General features: G+C 40.8%; 1 long non-coding RNA gene across 1 annotated transcript; it reads left to right on the top strand.

Annotated features, from left to right (window-relative positions):
* The first annotated feature begins 2,358 nt into the window (after nucleotides 1–2,358).
* Nucleotides 2,359–18,785, top strand: LOC131494630 (uncharacterized). Its single transcript, XR_009253506.1, has 5 exons — nucleotides 2,359–2,457; nucleotides 16,106–16,249; nucleotides 16,417–16,471; nucleotides 17,221–17,306; nucleotides 18,632–18,785. It is a non-coding gene; the product is annotated as an uncharacterized LOC131494630 (long non-coding RNA).
* The last annotated feature ends 406 nt before the right edge of the window (nucleotides 18,786–19,191 follow it).

Consider the following 19,191-nt stretch of genomic DNA (forward strand, 5'->3'; position numbering starts at 1 on the left):
ACACGGTGCTCACATATTAATTAAATCTCAGAATTTTAGAGCTGAATGCAACACAGAGATCATTTTCTCTAACTCTTTTGTCTTTCAGATGAGGAAAATGAGGTCTAGACAGAAGCAATGACTTGCTCAGTGTCTCAGAGCTTATATTAGTCATTGAACTTGATCTCATGTCTCTTAAGTTCCAATACTTGTTCACTGATTTATTCAAAAATATTTGTGCCAGGTACTGTGCTCTTTTCACTACACCCTACCGCACATACCAATTATAAAGATGAGAAATTATTTTAAGCAACATTAAAAAACAGACATAATTTCGTATTTAATCATGCAAAGATCATACTGTCCAATGACAACTTTGCAAATTTGTCAAATCACTGTTATGATGCATAAGAGCAGGGAAAAGAGTGACAAAGAGAGAGAAGGGGGCAGATTATTGCCTCGTTGACTACATGTTGGGCTGATCTATCCCCACTATTTCAAGTAGCCTTCTAGATAATCCTATTGTATATTAGTAATTTGCCATTTTTTTAATGATGAAACAGGTTCCCAAAAAAATCTAAATAATTTTGCACAAAGTTACAAGACTAATAAGCAGGCGGGGAAATACACATTTGAGCCCTGCTTTTAATAACTGCAAAGCCCAAATTCTTTTCTTTCCCATGCTGATTTCCAAGCTCAATAACTAGGTAAGTCTGCTATCTCTGAACAGTATGGATTCTTTGCATTAATCATTACATAAATTATAGTTAGGTTCAGAGTACCATAAAGGCGGCAAGGTGGATAAAATGACCTTTTTTCCTTCCAGCCCTACTTGTCCACAAACATAAAATGTCATCTTCAAACTCTCTATTTTACTCCCCGCCTCACCCGCTCTTTTTCGTAGACATGCAACTTTAAAATGTCTTCTTTAGCACAGCCAGCTGCCATGGAGACTTGAAAGCAGGTGACCTGGCCAAGAGATCTTATCAACTGATTTTTAATGAAGGTTTCTTTCCTGAATGCCAAGTATAGGAGATGAGTTGAAAATGGGCATTTCCAAATGTTAGAGAAAGCCAAAGACATCCTAAGGCACTTAGATTTCTCAATCAGCCCTTTCTTTATCCATGCCAAAGGTCACCCTGAGAAGGTGCCTGATGGCAGACATTATTTTGCAGTGGCTCAAGGACTTCTAAGGTCACATATGTTTCTTTTCACCTTTCCAAAGAGTTTTCTTAACTCAGGGGTCAATATATTCCTCCTTAATCATATACAAAGGTGGTGAACTTATACTCTGTCCATAATTTTTGAACAATAATGTTCCAATTAAAATTTGCAGTGGGTTATCTTTGGTTTACTACTGTTATCATTTAGCTCAGTGGTTCTCTGGCTTGTCTACACATTGGAATCACTGAAGAGCATCCGAAAGTATCACCACCTGGGTCTCACTCCCATAGATTGTAATTGAAATGATCCGGGAGTGACCTGGGCTTTAGAACTTTTTAAAGACTGCCAGATGATTCTAATGTGCAGACAAGTCTGGGAACCCCATTAAACACTGGAGTCATCACTAATTAACCAAGTCTAGGGGGGAGGATAATCTAGCCTTCTCTTCCCAAACCAGACTTGCTCCTTTCCTAGCTCCCCAAAGCTTTAAGGCAGGAAAGGAGGGTGAGCCGATAAACCATTACTGAGCTGACCACCAGTGGGTGTCAAGCCCAAACCATGGATCTTCTGGGACTGTGCTAAGAGAGGCTATATGAACAAGTACATCCCAGCACAGTGAGTGGCTGGAGAAAGCACTTATCCTCCAGAGCTCTGTGTTCCATAGAATCTCAGGTTCAAAAAGGAATCCAGAGGCAGGAGGCAAGAGGAATGCAGGTTGGACACAAGGTGAGGCCCTGTTGGGTTGTGTCCTGTGATGCCAGTAGGTACCCACACAGAACTGGTTGCCACAAGTGTGGCTTGGTTACATTAGTGACCAAATATCCTGAAACCGGAAAAGCTGAGAGGATCTCAAGTGGTCCATTTAGAGGGATCTAGCACTAGCAAGAGAGTGTGGCTAACCTAACCAGTGAACATCAGAGCCACTAACTGGTGAGCAGTTGTAGTTATGTGGTATGACCACTGACATTACAAGGACTCAGGGGCCACGTTTCTTTCAGGCTTCCCATCTCAGATCTAAGACACAGCCAGCCACTCGTGGTTGGTTAGTTTTTCTTTTGTCTCTCTTCCATTCATTCCATCTGTTCAGGTAGGTATTTGAACTCAGGGATCTTCTTGGGGCCTAGCCTCTTCCCTTTGGACACAAAGGAATGTTCTAGGTTCCATACGTGAACTTAGTGTGTGAGGGGAGGTAGGCAGGGAAGAGCAGGACCAAGAGGTGCCACACCGGCCTCAATTCTAGGCCTCCTACTTCATTCCAGCTTTGGCCAGAGGACCTCTACTGAGGGCAACGGAGCACTTATCCAGCTACCTGCAGTAAGACCTCAATTTCTGTTTGTTCCTTAGGGAGAATTCTGTGGGTGAAATGGTGATTGGTTGGCACGATTTGGAAACAGTTGGGTCACTGACCATAATAGGATTGGCATCTCGCCCTTAAATTGTACTGCAAACATGTGATTGCATCTACTATGTTTCCAGGTTCTGTGCTGGATGCCAGTGGTTTAATAAGAACCAGGCAGAGCTCTTGCCTTTAATGAAATTAGAAGGTGATGGAGAAGACAGACATGTAGATGGATAATCAAAATATGAAGCCCACTTGTTCTGTCTGAAGAGAACCTGAGGTTTTGTGAAAGTACACGAAGGATTTTTATATTCCTGGGAGAGTCACAGATAGTATGAGAGATCCAACACTTGAACTGAATCATGAGAGATATGGTCTAATAAGAGCTATATTTGTAGAACATTCTAAAAAATATAAAGAATATAGGATATAAAAGCAAGGATCTGTCCATATTCACCACTGTATTCCCAAAGTATCCTGGAAACACTGAATCCATTATCAGTTTTGATTCTCATACCCTTCCATTATGGGAGAAGGAAGAAGGAACATATTCCAGAGAGAGAAAATAAATGTACAGAGACAGCAAATTCATAGTCCATGACCTCATGGAATCCTGACCTATAGACGTTCCAAGGAAAGAATCTCAGTAAACTTTGCCAATGGCTATGTTGGATACACTGAGGGAAAAGGCAACAGTCTACCCTACATAATACCTCACAGTGTTGCACTCAGGATCTTAGCAAATTCACCATGGCTCGGAGTCTGGTCCACATCTTTGTAGGTTTATTTATTTTTTTTAAAGGCTCCATCACTCAGAGCTGTGCGTTAACCTTGCTTGTGAGACTTCTAGAATGACAACTGATTAATTTGGAATGAGAAATTGCCATTGTGGAAACCATAATAATCACCTTTTCATGACCAGCCTGTCCTACCTTTGCCAATTTAGTAAATTACAGTTACAAATAATTGTCATGGTGACCAGAACACTCGTGTCATAAGACTATTTTCTCCGTGTATAAGAGCAGAAATTATAGTCAGCAGACAGCTTGCCATGGAATCACATGTAGAAGAGTTAGGGTATTGAAAGCTTAATCGAACTCAGTTAAAATACCCTGATACATTGCCCTTTCCATTGGGACAGTTGTACCAGTGGAAACAAACTACCCAACATCATATGCCACTTTCCCAATGGCCCCATAATAAGGAACCAGAACAATCAGAGACCATTAGCAAAAGCACCCTCTTAGGCGATGTTTCCTCTTTGTTTTCAACTGTATTCAAACATGTTGCAATCAACTCCTGCAAGGCTGAAGGTCACTCTATTTTTTCTGGGGTGACAGTAACAACATCCTTTGAGAGCCTAACTGGGCTAAACACCTGCATTATGATCTCATTTAATCTTCACAGTTAAGTGAGATCTTTTTTTGCAGAGGTGTAAACGAGGTCTTAGGTTAAATGACCTGCTCCGGCGAATTCAGCATTTGATGGCAAAGCGAGGATTCTGAGTCATTTTAAGTCCATTTAATAAGATGACCACTGGAAGTCCACTTCCAACACCATCCATTTGGGGAGACAAAACACGCATGCCTGACCAGATCACTAAAAAACCTTAGAAAGCTGTGACTGGATGAATGGGTCAGACAGTACAGGACTTCTGAGCAGAATGACATCACTGTGGGCCAAGGGGGCCAAAAGATTGGGAGGGGGTGATTTTGAGTTGGGAAACATTTCCTGTTCTCAAGTGTTAGACTATAAAAGGCAAACCATCAGAGTATATAAGCCACACTTCCCTCTTTCACAACCACAGCAGAACTGTTTTGCATTGATCCCAGATACGACCTCAGTATCTTTCAAAACAGCAATCCACAGCATAACACAGCCATTAGCATTCGGTTGCATTTGGAATACAAGATAGAAGGTGGATTAGCCATCTCTGGTTTGGGGGGCTGAATCTACAAGGCACTGAAGAGGCTCAATGATTTCGTCTCGCTGGTGGAAAAATAAATGACAAATTATGTTTGTAAGTGTGTGTGCATAAACTATCCAGAGATAGTCAAATAATCAATTAGCCAATAAAATCATTATGTAATGATCTTCGAATAGAAGGAGAAGGAATCTCTTCGGACTCATCAACCCATGGTTAATTAATGCTCCATTCTCAAATAAAGTTGATGTTAGAGGATCAACAGTTTTAGACAGTATTGTTAGTGAATAGATCTGCAAAAACCCACTTATGGTCCTTTAAAAAAAAAATCAGTGCTTGATTCAGTCTCCAGAAGAACAAGCAGATCCTGAACAAAATGTAAAGGAGACATTCTTGCTAAATCATTTCTCTACCATACCATCAATCCCGAAAGGAGAAAGGAAGTCTAACAGAGGAACTAAGCCAGCTCATTTTAACCAGTGGATGCCTCAACTCTGAACCCAGGGAAGGAGAAGTAAGATCTTAGCCTCATCTGGTCCTTCCGTTTTGGGGTTTGAGAAACCCTGTGGAGTCATGACTCTTACTTGTTCATTCATTCAATATCCCAACAAATATACATGACTTTATCTGTGCATATATTCACTTACACATTTAGAAATTTAGTAACTTATTAGCAAGCATTTGCCAAGAGCCTACACTTTTCCAAGCATTCTGTTAGCAACCAGGGAGTTGGAGAGAAAGGAAACAGAATTCCCACCCCCAGGGAACAGATGATGACTGAACAAATGATTTCAATATGGTGTGCGACCCAGTATGCACAATGGGTAGCAGGGGGCACAAATGAAAGAGCCCTCGGTTCTATGACTGGCCAAAGTGCTTTGAGTTTCCCAACTCAAAATCAGCCCCCTCCCAATCTTTTGGCCCCCTTGGCCCACAGTGATGTCATTCTGCTCAGAAGTCCTGTACTGTTTGACCCATTCAAGCACAGCTTTCTAAGGTTTTTAGTGATCTGGTCAGGCATGCATGTTTTGTCTCCCCAAATGGATGGTGCTGGAAGTGGCAGAAATCCCATGTCCTCCAGTTTTACAAGGATCCTCACTCTTACATTACATCTGTCTCTGCAGTTAAGTCCTTTTGGTGCTACCTGACCCCACTGCTGCTAGGTCTGCTCTGCCCCGATACCACTCAACAGGACTGGCTTGGGAAAGGAGGAAATTAAAAGCTGAAACTAGGGGTGTCTGGGTGGCTCAGTCACTGAAGTGTCTGACTCAGATCACGATCTCGCAGTTCATGAGATTGAGCCCCGCGTCGGGCTCTACAGACAGCATGGAGCCTGCTTGGGATTCTCTCTCTCCCTCTCTCTCATTGCCCCTTCCCTGTTCACATCCTCTCTCTGTCTGTCTCTATCAAAATAAATAAGCCTTAAAAATTTTTAAATAAAGGCCCAAATTAAAAGAAGGGCAAGATAAGCATTATTTATATGTATTATGACTATGTACCTGGAAAACTGAACTAGTATTAGAGTCAGTAGGAAAATACAGTATGCTCACCAAAAGCTTTCTATGCACAAACAACTGCCAGTGAAAAAATATAGCGTGAGAGAATCTCACTTAGAATATGGTAAAAATGTCGGCAAGGATGTGGAGAAAGAGGATCTCTTTTGCACTGCTGATGGGAATGCAAGTTGGTGCAGCCACTCTGGAAAACAGTATGGAGGTTCCTCGAAAAATTAAAACCAGGACTACCCTATGACCCAGCAATTGCACTACTGGGTATTTATCCAAGGGATACAGGTATGCTGTTTTGAAGGGACACATGCACCCCAAAGTTTATAGCAGCACTATCAACAATAGCCAAAGTATGGAAAGAGCCCAAATGTCCACTGATGGATGAATGGATAAAGAAGTTGTGGTATATATACACAATGGAGTATTACCCGGCAATCAAAAAGAATGAAATCTTGCCATTTGCAACTACCTGGATGGAACTGGAGGGTATTATGCTAAGTGAAATTAGTCAGTCAGAGAAAGACAAAAATCATATAACTTCACTTATATGAGGACTTTAAGAGACAAAACAGATGAACATAAGGGAAGGGAAGCAAAACTAATATAAAAACAGGGAGGGGACAAAACATAAGAGACTCTTAAATATGGAGAATAAACAGAGGGTTACTGGAGGGGTTGTGGGAGGAGGGATGGGCTAAATGGGTAAGGGGCAGTAAGGAATCTATCCTAAAATCATTGTTGCATTATATGCTAACTAAGTTGGATATAAATTCAAAAAATAAAATTTTAAAAATTAAAAAATTAACAAAATTATCAAGATTTATATGACAAAACTTTTGATGGGCCAAAGTTTAAAGTGGTGCCTCACAGACACTCTTAGTGAGAGGAAGGGGCTTCTAAGAATCTTAAGAACACTGACCCATAAACAAAATAGGAGGGGCCTATCTCAAACATATACGGGTATGATTCCTAAACAATAAAATAAAATACCTTGATAAAGAGTTGCCCCTCCTGGGACCGAATGGGACAGAAATCGTTCAAGAAGAAAACAGGCTTGGGGCACCAGGGTGGCTCAGTCGGTTAGGCGTCCGACTTCAGCTCAGGTCATGATCTCACGGTTCATGGGTTCGAGCCCCGTGTCAGGCTCTGTGCTGGCAGCTCAGAGCCTGGAGCCTGTTTCAGATTCTGTATCTCCCTCTCTCTCTGCCCCTCCCCTGTTCATGGTCTGTCTCTGTCTCAAAAATAAATACACATTAAAAAAATTATTAAAAAAAAAGAAGAAGAAAACAGGCTTCCAGAACCTTTTAAACTATGCCACAGCAAACACAGGACATTTCTTATGGAAAAGGAGGGATATTTTGTTATGCAATAATAAATGTCCAAAACAGAGTGCTATTAAATACCATTTGAGGATGCTGACTGCATTATTGTTAGTAGTAAGAAAAGACTAAAAACAATCTATTTTTTTCTTTTTTCTTTAAATGTTTGCTTATTTTGAGACAGAAAAAGCTCTAGAGCATGAGGGGGGAAGGGCAGAGAGAGGAAGAGAGAATCCCAAGCAGGCTCCGTGCTGATAGCATGGGGCTCAATCCCACAAACTGTGAGATCATGACCTGAGCTGAAATCAAGTCAGATGCTTAAGTGACTGAGCCACCCAGGCACCCCATGACCCATTTTTTTCATTAGTCATTAAATAAATTACAATACATAGAGTGGAATCCTATGTAGTTTTACATAGCATGGTTTTCATAGACATGTCCTAATATAGAAAGATCTCTGTGATCACAGAAGTATTATTTTTATATTTTATTTTCAACTTTGTACCTGGTGCAGGCTGTATGCTCTCAGAGGTAGGCTCTATGATGATAGGATACTGTCTTGTCTTTTTTTGCACTGCTCTGTTCCCAGCACTCAGAACAATGCCTGGGACATAGCAGATGCATGGTAAGTATATCTTCAATGAATGAATTCATTTAAAATGTACAATAATCACCTGGCCTGTAGTAAGTTTTTAACAAATATTAGCCAAGGTTGTCATTTCTCGGAGAAATTCAGTCTTATAAAACTGACAAAAGAGATACGTCCCTACGAGCTGTCACAACCAGCCAGAGAAAGTTATTTTCACAACCTGCTGCTGACATGTTGTCGGGCACAGGCTCAGTGAACTTCCTTACTCGAGAAGCTCTTTCCTGGAATATAGTTCTATTAAAAGACTACCAAGTCAGCACCACAGCGGACACCCCATTTCCTCCCTCTGTCCCATTCTTGATGCCTTTTTTAGATGTCAGGCCTCACTGACTTCTTGTTTCCCATTGATTTGTCACCATCCCGATGTTCTTCCCCCATTACAAGGAGTGACCAGGACAGTTACACCACTGGCCCCCTGCCCTTCCTGCCAGTTCTGCAACAGAGAGAGATTACAGTGTCTTCCTATCCGGGACCCTGTTAGGAACTGGCTGGGCCCAGAGAAATTGCCCAGGCATTTCTTTGGGGTGGGTGGGGTGAGTGAGTGCTTACTAAATTGTAGCCTTACCATGAACCTGACGCTGCACTGTGAACATCACACATTACTGCATTTATTCCACACTACAATCCGTCAAGTAGACACTGGGTTACTAGTCTCTCTTTCCAGATGCAAAACTGGAGGCCCAGAGAGTTCCAGGTCAGGGCGGGCAGGGCTTGAATCCCAGCCCCCACCACTCCAAGGTTCATGCTTTAAACCGGCACAGGATTTATTCTATCATCTCAACTTCACTCCAAACCCTTCCCCAAAACTGATTATAATACCTAGCGTTTCCTTCCTGGAGAGGGCTGGAAGTGTGGGACAAAAAGTGGCAGTTTCCTACATCGCTGGTGGAAATTCAAGCCAGTACAAACTCTGGAATGCGATTGTGTGAATATGTTAAGACCCATATATTGTCCACACCTATCAACACAACGATTCTAATCACGATAGAAAACACCTCAAAAAATGAAAAAAAGCTTCCATTATCCATTCACTCAACAAATGTCAGTTCAGAATATTTTATTGAGGCAGATGGATTCTAGAGCACTAGGGAAGCAAAGCACACAAGGAGGCCCAGAACCCTGTGCGCATGGAAGTTCATTTCTAGCAAGAAAAGACAAGAAATGCATAGTTAATTTTTTTGTTAATGTTTATTTATTTTTGAGACAGAGAGAGACAGAGCATGAACAGGGGAGGGGCAGAGAGAGAGAGGGAGACACAGAATGTGAAACAGGCTCCAGGCTCTGAGAGGTCAGCACAGAGCCCGACGCAAGGCTCGAACTCACGGACCGCGAGATCATGACCTGAGCCGAAGTCAGACGCTTAACCGACTGAGCCACCCAGGCACCCCGAGAAATGCATAGTTAAATATATAATACCACCAACTATTGATAAGTGCTGGAAAGAAAATGAGCCAGAGCAAAAAGGTAAACAATGAAGGGGGAGCCCAGGGCAGGCCTTTCGACGGAGGTGGTACAAACAGCACACCCACATAACGGGGCAGGCAGGTTTAGTGTAAAGAACATGAAGTGCAAAGCCCCTGAGGCAGGAGCCAAGCTTGATGCGCTTCAGGGGCAACAGGAAGACACTGTGGAATTGGAGGGGTGCTCAAGGTGGAGATGAGCCCACCTCACAAAAATATTGAGTCACGCGTCAGTGCGTAACTGCAAAGTAATAACTGTCTAATCATCAAGGCCTAGATTAGTACACTGCTATCTATCTACTTTGCAAACAGACAAAAAGGGGCCCTAGAGTTAGCTCGACGAAGGTCTGACTCCTGATTCTGCCATGTGTTACCTGGGTGACCTTGGAAATTTACGTAGCTTTTCCATTCCAGTTGATAAATAAAGACAATCGTGGGCCCTCACCAGATAGATAAAAGTAAACGAGACAATGCAAGGAAAGCATTCTTCACAGTTCCTAGCAAACTCCGATAGGATAAAAATGTGGTGGTGGTGATGATGATCATATTTCAATACCCAGAGGAAAATTTTAACCTGTGACTTTATGAAGCCAGCAAAAGGTTGTATCATGCATGAACACATTCTCTCTGAAATGAGAAATATGTGCCATTTACTAGCTTTTAATCTAAACATACCTGTAAATGATATACTCCAGGCCATACGTGAGACAAACTGATATTATTTTACTAACAGAGAGCTGGCATGAACATTAATTAGGTCAGAATAAAAGATCTATCTTCATCCAAAGTTGAGCCAAATTTTTCTTCCCTTATTTTCTGCTGATCAATCTCTGGGTACTAGATTTGACGTATTCCAATGGAGTTTAGGGTGGCCTATCACTATTTTGCATCAAGATCCTTATCTTCAACTTCTACCAGATATCAACCAAATTAAAGTCCTCGCCAACTGATTCTTATGGAAGTTTGTATTTCTCCAATGTGCTTGGGAAATTTTACAAATAAATTGCCTACCAATTAGCACCATTTTTGGCGCAGAAAATGCGATGTCTCTTTTTTAACTCTTCGGTGCTCATGATAAAGTAGATTATGCAAGTTAAATCCCTCCCTTGTGCACAGGTTATTTTCATGTAATACAGTAAAACAATGTCATATTTAGAATCAGAAGATTTTAGCTCTAGTTTTGATTGTGCCCCTTACTAACCAACCTCCTTAAATTGAGCATTAGGTATCTTAGAGAGATGGGAGACATACCTATGTTGAGCACAGAAATGTGCTCTAATAGAAAAAGCACCGGGGCCCCTGGGTGGCTCAGTTGGTTAAGCATCTGACTTCGGCTCAGGTCATGACCTCACGGCTCGTGGGTTCGAACCCCACCTCAGGCTCTGTATTGACAGCTCAGAGCCTGCTCTGGATTCTGTGTCTTCCTCCCTCTCTCCCCATACTTTGCTCATGCTCTATCTCTGTCTCTCAGAAATAGATAAATGTTAACACAAAATTTAAAAAAAAAGTAAAAGCACAAACTTGAGAATCAAGAATGGTCTCTTCCCTAATCTGGCCCCTTATGCAAACTGCGCCTTGGGCGAGTCCCTTTGAGCCTCCATTTTGCCACCTACAGCATGAAAAGAACGGTATCCTACCACAGTGTTAGTGAAAGGGTTTAAGGTAGGGCATGAAAGGTGTCTGAAACAAAGTATTAGTAGAGAGCGTAATTTTCTTAGGAGATAATTAAATCTTCTCAGTATTCCTTTCAATGAGTTACCACTACTTCAGCATTATTTACGTAAAATGAAAATGAAGAATAATACACGATGGCACCAGGTAGCATTAAGATATATCATGCATATTCAAAATTTATTAAAGTAATTTCTTGCTGTGTAATATAGTCCATTTTCAGTGATAACTCTTAATTTTGTTCAAAGCACACATCATGCCCGTTGACATGGATTTGTCCCACCTCAAATTCAGGGTCTCACATGAAAACCCACAGTCACAGTATATTTGCCAGCTATTCATACAATAATGCTGAATAACAAACAGCTCCAAAACACAGAAGAAAGCACAACATCCAGGCTTATTGAGAGACAATTCAATATGGGTCTTTTGTCTTTCTGCTTTTCCTGCAAGCAAAGGTAGCAACTGCCTTTTTTCCAGAATTTCTTCTCAAGTTAGAATACACTTGGATATAGAGACAGCGTCTCCCTCAGGAGTAAAGGGTGGACATGCTTACTGTCTAGCAAAACATAGATAATATCTGCCTTCAGAGCACATAGTTAGACATGTTCACTGCCTAATATAAAAAATTTGAGTCCCTTGCCCTCAAGGATCCCGTCCTGTAGCACAATCCACTATATATGTAGGCATTACCTGGCCCTCCGTGCATCACTCTGTGGGAACTGGGGTATATGGAACTGACACAGAAAAATGCTGATACTCTGATTATTGCTATTGCTGTGAGTCATTAAATCTTCTGTCTCTGACCCAGGAGCCTCAGGTTTTCTGTCAGAATCCCCGAAACTGCAGGAGGTTAACTTGTTAATTTGCCATTATGTTAACATCTCCGTTTTCTCACATTTCTCGACGGGCTTGATTTCTCACCCATGGATCTGTAGGTGGACTCATCCAGGTAGATGTAGATGGGATTGGTTGGGCCAATCCAGGCTCTGGGTTTAGTTCATGTGAGTCTTCCATGTGTTTCCTCATTCTCCTTGAACTGGAAGCATGTTTGTCTCACAGCTCAGGTAGAAGAGTTCAGGACAAACCACACCAATGCATCTGAAGCCTCGCACTCACCCACGTTCCACTGACCAAAGCAAATTCATGGCTGAGACTAGTCGATTGCCTGGGAATGCAGATTCCACCTGCTCTACCGGGAAACCCTGTACGCACATGTGGCAGAAAGGTGTGGACAACTGGAAGATGAAGGGCTGTCAGATGCCAAAAATTCTACCAGGCTTATGGAACTGTTCAGTGGCAACACATACCACCTTCATGGAAATGGAAGGAGGGTGCCACAGGGACAATGGTGAGCCCAGAGGGCAAAGCCACAAGCCACGGAGGATTATCCCTGGGCCTTGAACCCACGGGGTTTGCCGGGCTGAAGTGTGCAATTGCTTGGGAGCGGTGCTTTCCTTGTTTCTCCCTTTCAGAAGGGGGATGTCTGCAACCATTATCCTATCCTGTCCCATCACTGTCTTTCAAGAGCAAATAGCTTGGTTTTGTTTCCTACGTACCCAAAGAGGAATTCTGCCCCAGGATGGAGCAAAAGAGACTTTGCCAATGTGATGAAGTGAAGGAATTTGGGAGGGGGAGAGCCTCCTGAATTAGCTGGGTGAACCTCAGAAGAGTAATCACAGGGGTGGAAGAGGGAGGCGGTCGCATCAGAGAAGGGAAGACACACGACAGAAGCACGGGTCATTTGGAGACGCTCTATTGCTGCCTTTGGATCACACATCAAAGGGCCACGAAGCACAGCACGCAGGCGGCCTCTGGAGGCTGGAAAGACAAGGAAACAGATTCTCCCCCAGAGCCTCCGGGGGGAACACAATTTTGTCAACACCTCGCTTTTTGCCCAGTGAAACCTGTTTCAGACCTCTGACCTCCAGAAGCGTAAGATAATAAATCCGTGTGGTTCCGAGCTACTAATTTTGTGTGACTCTGTCACAGCAGCAATCGTGTACAAGTGCAGTTCCAGAGCCACACGTCCATCTCTAGGCACCTTCACACTAGGGTCTCAGTACTCATCTCACCTCACACCCGAGCCTCATGAATTACATCAGCAGTGTGTACACTGACCGGCAGGTACTCACCCCTACCGGCCCTCAGAGCAAAAGTACTGACCCTAGAACAAGTGTCCTGGGTATCAGCCACATTTGTAGGATGAGACACATCCTTCTGGGATAGGGGGAGGCGCAGAAACAGTAACTGAGAAGGAACGCAGAGGAAGCCCTTAGGTTTCAAATGTAATGAGGGGCACCTGGGTAGCTCAGTAGGTTGAGCGTCCAGCTTTGGCCCAGGTCATGATGTCACAGTTCGTGAGTTCGAGCCCCACATTGGGCTTGCTGCTATCAGCATGGAGCCTGCTTCGTATCTTCTGTCCCTCTCTCTCTCTGCACCTCCCCTGCTCATGCTCTCCTCCTCAAAAATAAATAAACATTAAAAAAAATGAACTGTAATGTAATAAGGAAGGGTCTTCTCTTATTTTTCAGAGATATGACAACACGGTCCATTAATGAAAGACCAATTAATGACACAAGATCACAGAAGGGACAAACTTACTGAGAGACACGCAGATGGGAAGAAAGGAGTCCATCAAGGGCCTAAAAACATTGACCTACCCTTTGGAAATTAGAATGTAACTGCCCTTGAAAACTAAAATTTGTTTATAATTCTATTTCCTGTAAGTTATTCCTGAGGAAAAACATTCCACACTCTATGCTGGGGAGATTCATATTAATATGACTAACAAAGTATTAATAGCCTCACTACATAAAAAACAGGTAGAAATCAATAAGAAAATACTGGAGCCTCAATAGTGAAATAGACACAAATAAAAAAGGTCGTAATATTTTATATAAAATAACTGCAGCTGGCCAATATAATAAAAGTTTTTTTAATTCTTTTGTAATCAGAGAAATACAAGTTAAAATAGGAGTGAAACAAATCTTTTTTGCCTATTAAAGTAGCTAGAAGGAGGTATCACAGACATATATTGCTATTCAGAGTAAGGTATTAATACAATAGCTAGCACTTTTTGAGTACTAACTATATCTTAGGAGGTGCCCAAGTGCTTTGCATATACCATCTCATTTTAGTCTCACATCAATGCTATGATATAGCTACTATTTTATTTTTTTTATTTTTTATTTTTTTAATATATGAAATTTATTGTCAAATTGGTTTCCATACAATACCCAGTGCTCATCCCAAAAGGTGCCCTCCTCGATGCCCATCACCCACCCCCCATCAACCCTCAGTTTGTTGTCAGTTTTCAAGAGTCTCTTATGCTTTGGCTCTCTCTCCCACTCTAACCTCTTTTTTTTTTTTTTTCTTCCCCTCCCCCATGGGTTTCTGTTAAGTTTCTCAGGATCCAAATAAGAGTGAAACCATATGGTATCTGTCTTTCTCTGTATGGCTTATTTCACTTAGCATCACACTCTCCAGTTCCATCCACGTTGCTACAAAAGGCCATATTTCATTCTTTCTCATTGCCACGTAGTATTCCACTGTGTATATAAACCACAATTTCTTTATCCATTCATCAGTCGATGGACATTTAGGCTCTTTCCATACTTTGGCTATTGTCGAAAGTGCTGCTATAAACATTGGGGTACAAGTGCCCCTCTGCATCAGTACTCCTGTCTCCCTTGGGTAAATTCCCAGCAGTGCTATTGCTGGGTCATAGGGTAGGTCTATTTTTAATTTTCTGAGGAACCTCCACACTGCTTTCCAGAGCGGCTGCACCAATTTGCATTCCCACCAACAGTGCAAGAGGGTTCCCGTTTCTCCACATCTATAGCTACTATTTTAAACCTCACTCTAAGATAAAGAAAAAAATACCTAAGGGCTAAAAATATTTAATAATCGGCTTAGGGTCACACAGATATAAGATGTTCACAACTATAATGGGCAATTTGAAAATATGTAGCCGAAGCTTGAAAATGTGCCATTTGACCAATTAATTCTAATTCTAGTAATTATTTTGTACAGACATAATATAAACTGTAAGAAAGACTACTTGTGCAAACATGTTTATTAAGGAGTAATTGATAGTGGTAAATGTCTGAAAATAAAGTGTTTAGGACAGTTAAGTAAATTGTGTAATATTTATTCAATAAGTTTGATTCCATATTTAAAATGCTACTAATGAAGAGTTTTTAATAACATGAGAAAATACCTCTACTATAAATGTAGAGGGAAATTTTGATACAAATTATATTTATATTATACTGAACATGTACACCAGCCACTGTGTGATTTTATATAAAATTTAAAATATTTAATTATGTGTTTGTATTTACAGATATATAATTTTCAACTCATTTTGTGAGAAAGAGATAAAGGAATGAAAACTCTGAGAACATAAAGAAGTTTTCAATGCAAAACTATTAGTGTGAGCTTGAACCTAAGTCTGTCTGACTCCACAGCCAAACTCTCCACTACTGGAAATGTTTTAAATCTATGACTAAAACAAACAGAGTGGATAACCATTGACCCAAACTTAGTAATGGTGTCCTTCAGTCCTGAATTATGGGCAGGATGGCTTTATCTCGTTTACTCATTAAGGTGTAAAATGTTATAAATGGCACCATGGATCCATCTCTTGATTTTTATCATTTAATATTATGCTATATTTGTTCTTTATATTTTGAAGTAAATTTAAATTTTAGGTGTATCTTGATAACTTTTTCCCACTCAATATTAGATTTCTGATACTTATCCATGTTGATGGATAGACCTCTATTTCATGTAACTGCTGCATAGTGATCCATTTGTATCACAATTTACGTATTCATTCTTCCATTCATGCACATTAAGTTTTCTTCTTTTTTATCTCATTCAAATTCCTTTTGCAAATATCTAAGGTTTGCCCTTGGATGTACATACAGAAATGGAATTGTTGGGTTATAAGGTATAAATTTACTTGATGGTACATTTTTCTTCTATCTGTACTAGTGAGAAAACACTGCAGCAACAACCTCAGAATTACAGTGACTTAACACATAATATGCTTCTCCTTCTCCTGCTTACTGTCTTTTTCTCAAAGAAGAAGATAACTTTATGTAAAGCAGCTAGCAGGAACTGATTGGCATCTTGACTCCCAAGAGAGTGCCAGCTTCCAAGGGAGAATGGCAGGCCATCCCAAGTCAAGCATCTACACCGATCCAGTCATCTTGGGCTGCAAGAGCAGGTTTGCGGTACATAACGGGCTACCATAGACCACCCTTTTATGGTGGGATGGGGAATGGGCAGTTCTCAGAGCAAGGAAGTCAACTCTCAAAGAGCATATATAGACATCCTCTCTGTCTGCATCTCTACTGAAGATTACTCTGGCTTTCCCTTTTGTGTGTTTTCCAGAGCTATAAATATAGAAGTTCTCCATTTAGAGATTCTGCTTCTTGGTTATTATATCGTAAGTATTTTTCAGACTTTCTTGGGATCACGAATTGTGACAAAGATCATTGAGTTTCAGATCGCAAGAAGAGAAAAAATAAAATAAAGTTCAAGTGGAATAAGAGTAATACATCTGACCTGAAAACCTCTTTCCCAAGCCTAAGCAATTTTAGACAGATGGCCTTTCCAGGGTGATATATAACTTGAAAGACTTTATCTTGGAATGGAGAAAAATAGGAAGCCGTTGACATGTGGCCTTTTCTAAGCCTAGTGCCCTATGTTCTAGTTTCAACAGGGGCATGTAACCATTATGGTACTTGTCATTTGCACTGCCAACCAGTCATGAACAGAAACCTCATTTGCTGAGTATACCTCAAAATCGAACTTTCCCACTGAATTTTCATACATACGTATAGTTGAAAATATAGTAATTCAAAAACCTCAGTGTCTAGCCATATACCAGGTGTGTGACCTGAGGCAAGCTAATTTTTAGTTTCTCTCTCTGTAAAATGAGAGAAATTATTACATTATTTCTAAAGTCTCATCAAGCTTAAACATAATATGGATATATATATGCTCGTGAATATACACTGCAATCCAATAATGACAGTGACCATATCTAATGAGACAGAGGAGGAGGAAGAGGCAGAGGAGGAGAAAGAGGGTCAAGACAATGGGCCACATATGTCGAGGGCTCATTTCATGCCAGGTGTTATTATAATCTCTTTATGTTCTTTATCTCATTTGCTCAACCAACCACCATACGAGGAGTGTGCAGTATTGTGTCATTGAGCGAATCAAGAATTTGAGGCACAGGGAGTTGATAGTGATGGATGAAAGATCTGAAGCCTGTGGTAAGCCAGTTCGTCATTCTACGGGGGTGCAGGAGCACACAACTATTCCTCACACACGTCACTCTCTCACAGAAGCCAAGTAAAGGACCTCTGATACAGATACGACTAACCTGCCTTTCAAAGCTGAGTAAAAAGAGGGTTTTGGTGGTTTAAATAACTTTCCCACAGGTAGAAGTAATGAAGTCAGACTCAGAATCAGGTAGATGTCTATCTATCTCGGGGAAAGATATTGGGGAAAAAAAGAGTAGAGCAGGGAGAAAGAATGTCTTCCTCATTATAATATTATGTGTAGCAGGCATCGTGGAGAGAGAAAACAGCCCAGACTGTCCAGATGGAAGAATTCTGGGGATAAAACCCTAGTTCTGTGACCTTAAAAAATAAAAATTAAAATAATAAAAATTAAAAAAATTAAAAGTTGTTTGCACATGGGTAGGTTATTTCATTTTGCTGAGTGGACTCAAAGAGCTGCTCAATAAGTGGTAATTATCTTCTCCTTTATGAATAATCTCACAGCTTTACTTTATTACAACATTTTGCTATTGATGATCATTAATAATATGGACTCCATCAAACAAACAAACAAAGCAAAAACAGACCCGAAATTACTGAGAACAAACCGGTGGCTGTCAGAGGGGAGAATGTGGGGGATGGGTAAAATGGGTGAAGGGGAGAAGGGGGTCAGGCTTCCATTTATGGAATGAGTAAGTCAAAGGGATGCAAACGTATAGGGTAGAGAATATAGTCAATGGTATTATGATAGTGCTGCATTGGGACAGGTGCCGGCCACACTTGTGAGCACAGCATAGCTTAATAGAGTTGTCCAATTACTATGGTGTACACCTGAAACTAATGTAACACTGTGTGTCAACTATACCTCAATTAAAAAAAATAATAATATGGACTCCAGGGTCTTATCTTGCTAGTTCATTTTAAAGTGTTTTAGTTTATTCTATCTAAGTAGCTTAATTTTTTTTTTTTATGAAAACAAACAAAAAAGAAAAACATGTTTCCAGACTGGCAGACTTATTTTTCTCTGGGGTTTGTCTGTTTTTGATTTTGATAACCTCACTGACATACCTAACACATAGCTTACTATTGGCAGTGGCTGTAGTCACAATGTTCCCGACAACAGCAATATAGGGAAGGCCACAAGGTTTAAGCACCTCACGTATCTCACACTTGATGGTACCACTGGCCAAAGCAAATCATGGCTTTTGTACTTGATGAGAGGTTTGATGAGAAGATCTCTGTTTCTTTTCTTGGTTAATTTTTTTTTTTTTTTTTTTTTTTACTTACCAATTTACTGTCCTTTTCAATTCACACAGTTGTTTCCAGTGTGCAAGAGATAACCATAATAATGGACAGAGGAGATACTGGAGTGGAAAGGAAACTAAGAGATGTTCTTCTCAAACCTCTCACCCAATGCAGAAGTCACCTTGACAGATCCATCATATAATCAAGCAAAGGCTTTACTGCCTAGATAAGGTAAGTTAGTACCTCATTGTACTCCAAATTGTTCATTAATTCAGCACTCAAACAAACATTTATTGAGCACTTACTGCACATCAGGACTATCAAAGGCATTATGGGTAACAAAATACATAAAACAAAGTTCCTACCCTCATAGAGCTTATATTCGTGGGTGGGAAAGACAAAAAGCCAAGCCAACAGTTATATAATAAAAAAGAAAAGAAGTATTTTAAGAGAAGGGAGTACAACAAGGGAGCTTCAACAGGCAGTGAAGGAAAGTCTCTCTGAGGAGGTGACACTGAGCAAAATATCATTTAAAGTAAAGGAGTGAGTCAGTCACAGCTTTGGAGGGAAGAACATTCATACAGATTGGAAGGAAGAGAGAAAGAACATAAAATGCAAAGAACCCAGAAAG

This window comes from Neofelis nebulosa, chromosome 14 (genome assembly GCF_028018385.1).
Source record: "Neofelis nebulosa isolate mNeoNeb1 chromosome 14, mNeoNeb1.pri, whole genome shotgun sequence".
NCBI classification, from domain to species: Eukaryota; Metazoa; Chordata; class Mammalia; order Carnivora; family Felidae; genus Neofelis; species Neofelis nebulosa.